The sequence below is a fragment of the Notamacropus eugenii genome, chromosome 2 (assembly GCF_028372415.1).
Source record: "Notamacropus eugenii isolate mMacEug1 chromosome 2, mMacEug1.pri_v2, whole genome shotgun sequence".
NCBI classification, from domain to species: Eukaryota; Metazoa; Chordata; class Mammalia; order Diprotodontia; family Macropodidae; genus Notamacropus; species Notamacropus eugenii.
This window is the reverse complement of record NC_092873.1, coordinates 7,561,501-7,568,141: the sequence shown is the minus strand read 5'-3', so window position 1 is coordinate 7,568,141 and position 6,641 is coordinate 7,561,501. Positions and strand designations below refer to the sequence as shown.

At 40.7% G+C, this 6,641-nt stretch overlaps 1 pseudogene; it reads left to right on the top strand.

Moving 5' to 3' along the window:
• On the top strand, window positions 1-5,896 carry LOC140522459 (bromodomain testis-specific protein-like; annotated as a pseudogene).
• Window positions 5,897-6,641: the final 745 nt, after the last annotated feature.

Below are 6,641 nucleotides of genomic sequence, written 5' to 3'. Positions count from 1 at the left end.
ATGGGTGAGTGGCGATACAAATACATGGAAGACAACACTCCATCAGGAAAAAGCTGTTCAGAATGTCTCTGTCAAGCCAACAGATGGCTATTGCCAACCCCCTTCCACCAGAGTACATAAATGCCAGAAAGACTGGCCTCCTCACAAACCAACTGCAGTAATTGCAGAAGATTGTCCTGAAGGCTCTATGGCAGCAAAGTTTCTCTTTACCCTTCCAGCAGACTGTGGATGCGGCCAAGCTCACTCTCCCAGATTATTACAGCCTCCTAAAGCTCTTGGAACATAAATACTATGCGGAAGCCTCAGAATGTATAGAAGACTTGAAAATATTGTTTTGCAATTGTTTTGCAAGCCAGGTGATGACATTGTTCTAATGACACAAGTCTTAGAGAAACTGTTTCTGCAAAAACTGTCTCAAATGCCTTCAGAACAACTAGTGGCAGGTGGAAAGGAAAAAAAATGAAAAGGTACTCAACAATCTTCAGGAGTTTCCACTATGAAAGAAAAACCATTCCCTAAGGCATCAGAAAAGGTAGCTAAACAGCAAGTGATTCCATCTCCTCTATGTCCTCAGACGTTACTTTCTGCATTGCACATTGCTAAACTAGCTCCACCAAGCTATAACACACAAGCTGTAACATAAGTGAAAAGGGGTGTGAAAAGGAAAGCAGATACTATAACCTGTATAACGTGGATAGATACAGCAAGTAGTGAATCTTCATCAAGCCTGGTTGAGCACAAATCTGCTAAAATACCACTTGTAATAGAAAAAGTAGTCAAGAATATCATACCAGATTCTCAGCAAAAATATAGAGTTGGGAACATGTTAAATTAACTGAGTAATTAAAATACCGTAATGAAATTCTTGAAGAAATGTTTTCAAAGGACGAAGTAGCATATACTTGACCTTTCCATAAGCCTGTTGCCAGTACTGCTCTAGGACTCCATAAGTACAATGATGTTGTCAAAAATCCAATGGACCTTGGCACAACTAAAGAAAAAGGTATAACCAGAAATGTAAGGATGCACGTGAATTTGCTGCAGATGTTCAGTTAACGTTTATGAATTGCTGCAAGTATAACCCACCAGATCTTGAGGTGGTAGTGATGGCAAGAACACTTCAGATGTTTTTGAGATTCAGTTTCCAAGATCACAGATGAACCCATTGCAAGAATGTCTATGTGCTATATAGAAAAGGATGTCACCAAAGCATTCTGTAGAGAAAGTAGCAGTGATGCTTGCCAGGCCTAGAGGCCTGAGGGCTACCCGAGTCTTCTTACCTCTATCCCGAGGTCTTCGGTTGGCCAAACCGGATGCTGGTATGAGAGAAAGAATGCTCCAGAGTCGAACAAGGGTTGAGCTTTATTTCAGGGTCTAGTTACAAGTGCAGGGGAATTCTTCCTTAGGAGGGAACGAAGAATCTCCCAAGGAGGCAAAGATCTTAGAATAAGAGATTGGAAGTAGAAGTATAAGTGGGGAGAGAGGGGGAGGGGAGAGAAGAGAGAAGAAAAGCTGAGCCTTGTTGTCCTCACCACTCCGCGCCCCTCCGCCCAAGAGAGCTTTCAGGCTTTCCTGATCCTACTTAAACCCTCCAGCAGCATAGTTTGCATCTGAATTCCGGGCTGTTAGATAACAATAGTGTGCCCAGATCCGGGACAATGTCGAGGGCGGGGAGAGCTCTCTCCCATCACGTTTCTCACGGGAAGAGGCGGAAATACACGAGATAGCTCGGTTCACCTCGATTCCCAGTCGTTTCCTGGGGGGTCTCGTGAGAACTCTAAGATTTAGAAGTTCCCACCTTTACCCACCCGAGACTGTCCACCTGGAATTGAGCTTCCATCCCCAGCAGATGCTTCCTTTGAAGACAACTCTTTTGGAGAGTCTCCTGATGAGAGAGTGCAAAACTGCAAGAGCAGCTTAAATGTGTTCATCAACACCTGCAAGTTCTGTCTGAAGGACCTTACCAAAAGCTGAAGAAAAAGAATAAAAGATCTAAAAGAGAGAAGCAGAAAGAAACAAAAAAAAATGTATCAATAAAGATGAAAGTGAGAGGAAAAAAAATTAAGCAAATAACTACAGAAAAAGCTGAAAAATACCCTGCCAAACATTTCAAGGAACAAATGTTGGCAATAAATCTGGGGAGGAAGATAATGCTAAGCCTAGGAACTATGATGAAAAAAGGCAGTTAAGCTTGGCTATCAACAAACGCCGCAGAGATAAACTTGTGTGAGTCGTCCATATAACAGAGTTAGGAGAGCCATCTTTACTGAATTCTAATTCTGATGACAAAGAAATTGATTTTGAAACACTAAAAGCATCAATCCTGAGGGAAATAGAAAAATACGTTATGGTGTGGGAAAGAGACCCAGGAAATCTCACACTGTGAAAACACAAGTGTCCAAGGCCATGCGGGGGGCAGGGGGGTGCGGGGCACAAGGTTGAGCCAGAAGAGCAGCAGCAGTGACGGCGGTGGCAGCAGCTCCTCAGGCTGGGGTAGCAGCAGCAGCAACTCGAGCTCTTCTGATAGCAGGGATTCACGTTCAGGTTAGTGTCCCTTTTCCATCTCTCTGTGTAGGTGGCACACCTGTTCCTTGAAAGACCAGAACTGTTCTCTTTATGGAGTATTTGTTGCATCCAACAGGAAGGTGTGATTTGTACTGCCAGGTCCATTTGCCTTGCTTTCCATCCCAATCTTTCCCTCCCACCTTCAAGTATGTGAACTTGTATAAGTCTCTCATAGACTGGTAATGTCCCAGAGATAATGAACAGTTGATGAAATCAGAGAAGATTGCTTAATAAAAAGTTTGAAAATATGAGATCTCCATCAACTTATCACAATAATAAAGGGTCGCTAAAGGCATGTCACTTCATAGTGACTGTGACTATCATCTGGTTCCTCATGGTAAGCAAGCCTAAAAAATGTTGTCTTTGGTGTGGGATACTTCATTCATAAATCCTCATCAGCAAAATGGGGAGGATGACTACAAATATGTCTCTCAAAAGGTTCATCAAAGTTTTAGGTGACATGATGTTTTGAAAGTACTTTTGAAAAACCATAGAAGGCCCACATAAATAATTAGGTTTTGCTATTTTTATTGTAACATCGTGACTAATCCATGTGGGATAGAATGGATAGTGCAAAAGAAATCAAATATACCGAAAGCAGACAGCTTTGTGGGCTTAAAATTACAGTCCATATTTTCTGACTGATGAAGCACTTTTAAGACCTGTTCTTTAGGAAAATTGAGTCTGACAGAAATGGGAAATAGATGAAACTTCCTCAGTTTACTGAAAACACTATCCTTCTTGGCCTCCTGGGGTTGATTTTGAATTTCTAAGCAAAACTCACAATTCATGAATTTATTTTCACTAACATATTTTCTGTTTATTATGTTTGGGTTCCTGTTAGGAATGAAAAAGAAAAATATCTTTTGGATAAAAATGGAATCATACAGGATGAATTTGCCATGTTCAAAGTGGATGTAGACGCAGAAACAATTAAGGATCAGGAAAAATAAAATCAATATGTAGAAGACATTGAAGTTTTAAAAGCAAAGAATGATGAACTTCAAAAGGAATTACAACTGAATAAAGAAGCATTAATTAAATTCATATTCCACTAGGGTGGAAAAAATAAAAGTTCTGACAACTGGGAATGCAGTGTTGAACTCTAAATTAAACAATGCAAAGGGAAGGACAGCAGTCTAGAGAAAGAAATTGCATCATACTGTTCCCTTCTGATTTTTGCTCTTCATGCTCATGAGCCAAATGGGACATCAGAGAGAGCTCTTGAACATTCCTTTCAGGGACAACGTGAAGAATAGCTTCGTTTACAACACAAACTAAGTCATGACTTTTCTAGCCTAAGAGAAAACCGTGGTTCCCTTTGTTAAGAGCTCTCTAAAGGTGAACATAATCACTAGGTTAGAAAAAGAGGTGTACCATGTACATGATTCCCTCAGAAAAAAGACATTCATTTGAGAAAGCATACAGAGAGAATTACACCATGCAAAACAGAAGGCAAAAGGAATTTGAAAACACAATTGAACAGGAAAAGGATGAACCGATCAAATGCGTTGTCAAAGGGGCATGGTCAAGATGATGGAGTAGAAGCACGCACCTCTAGCACTCTCCTCCCACAGCCCATTAGATACGTGTAAAAATTAAATCTAAACAAACTCGAGAGCAGCACAAGCCACAAAATGTCAGATTGAAAGAGATTTCCAGCCCTGAGTAGCCTTGAAGTCCACAGAAAAGGTCTGTCATGCTGTGCAGAGTGAACAACAGAATAGGTAGCACAGTGACAGGGACAAGACTGGAGCAAGCCTCAAGAAAGCACCAGCAGCAGCTGCAGGTCCCATATTCCTCAACTCACAAATGCCAAAGACAGCTTCAAAGGTCAGTGAGAAAGCTCTTTCATTTGGGTGAGAAGGGAATGCAGCAGTCTAGGTGCAGGACCCTTGCAGCTGCATCTTCCATTGTTGGAGCCCTGGCCTAAACCCCTGGGTGAACTGAGAAACTGATGTGGATCTCAATCCTGAGTGGGGACCTTGGGGTTAGAAGGAATGGTAGCTGGTGTGGTGGAGCTAGTGGAGTCTCTGTAGAGGGAATACTGCTCACTGACCAGACCAGAGGCCAGGAGAGGAATCAATCCCTCCCCCTTATTTTTGCCACCTCGCAGGAACTGAGAACTTACATGTAACCAGAGTAGACCCTCCTCTTGAAAAAGGATTCAAAAGTCAAGAAACTGGCTGGGGAAAAGTTCAACAAAGGGAAAAAACATGAGTATAAAAGACTATTTTCTTTGCGAACGGGTATTTCTTCCATTCTTTGGATGAGGAACAACAATGCATACCATCAAGGGAAGTCAAGTCTTCTACATCCTAAACCTCTAAAATATATATGCAGTGGTCTCAGGCCATATAAGAGGTCAAAAATGATTTTCAAAATCAGCTAAGAGAGGTGGAGGAAAATTGGGAAGTGTTATGAGCGTAATGCAAGAACATCATGAAAAACGAGTCAACAGCTTGCGAAAAGACAACCAAAAAAATACTGAAAAATTTAGCACCTTTAAAAATAGACTACCTCAAATGGCTAAAGAAGCCCAAAAAGCCAATGAGGAGAAGAATGCTTTAAAGAGCACAATTAGTGAAATGGAAAAGGAGGTTCCAAATCTCACTGAAGAAAATAGTCCTTGAAAAATCAGAAAGGAGCAGATGGAAGCTATTGACTTAATGAGAAACCAAAAAATTACAAAACACCACCAAAACAATGAAAAGTAAAGAAGATAATGTGAAATATCTCACTGGAAAATCAACTGACCTGGAAAACAGGTCCAGGAGAGACAACTTAAAAATTAAGGAACTACCTGAAAGCCATGATCAAAAATAGAGCCTAGACATCATCTTTCATGAAATTATCAAGGAAACTTGCCCTGATATTCGGGAACCAGTGGGCAAAATAAATACTGAAGGAATCCACCAATCACTTCCTGAAAGTGACTTGAAAAAAAAACCCACCTAGGAATATTGCAGGCAAATTCCAGAGATCCCAGGTCAAAGAGAAAATATTTCAAGCAGCCAGAAAGAATCAATTTGAGTATTGCAGCAATACAATGGGGACAACACAGGATCTGGAAGCTTCTACATTACGGGATCAAGGTGCTTGCAATATGATATTGCAGATGTCAAAGAAAATAGGACTAAACTGAAAGATCACCTAGGAAGTGAAACTGAATATAACACTTTAAGAGAAAAAAATGGTCATTCAATGAAATCGAGGACTTTCAAGCATTCTTGACGAAAAGACCAGAGCTGAATAGAAAATTAGACTTTCAAACACAAGAATCAAGAGAAGTATAAAAAGGTAAACAGTGAAGAGAAATCATAAGTTATATACTAACCTGAAATATTTACATTCTTACATGGAATCATAATATTTGTAACTCTTGAAACTCTTCTCAGTATTTAGGTAGTGGAAGGGATTATACACACACATACACACACACACATAAGTAAATATATATGTATATATGGAGAGAGGGAGAGAGAGAGAGAGAGAGAGAGAGAGAGAGAGAGAGAGAGAGAGAGAGAGAGAGAGAGAGAGAGAGAGAGAGAGAGAAAGAGAGAGAGAGGGAGAGAGAGAGGGAGAGAGGGCAGAGATTGACTTAAATAGGAAGGGATGATATCTAAATAAATAAAATTAAGGTAAGGCAGAGGTGAGAGGAAAAAAGTGAAGCTTGCTCTCATCACGTTTGATTTAAAGAGGGAAGAACATGCAAACTCAATTTGGCATGAAAATTTATCTTACACTACAGGAAAGTACGGGGGAAAGGGATAAGTAGGGTTTGGGAGATGACAGAAGGGAGGGTAAATGGGAGGAGGAAGTAATTACAAACAATCAGTTTTGAGGAGTTTTAGAAATGACTCTTGTGAATTGTTTTTTCACATAACTGGGAAATAAGAAATGCAGGTAATGGGGTGTAGAAAACTGTATGGGGTATAGAAATGTATCTTGCCCTACTGGAAAAGAGAGAATATAGAGATATGGGAAGGAAGGGGTGTGATACAAGGGAGGGGAGACTGGGGGAAGGGGTCATGAGAATGTACACTGTTTTGGGGTGGGGGAGGGGAGAGATGGGG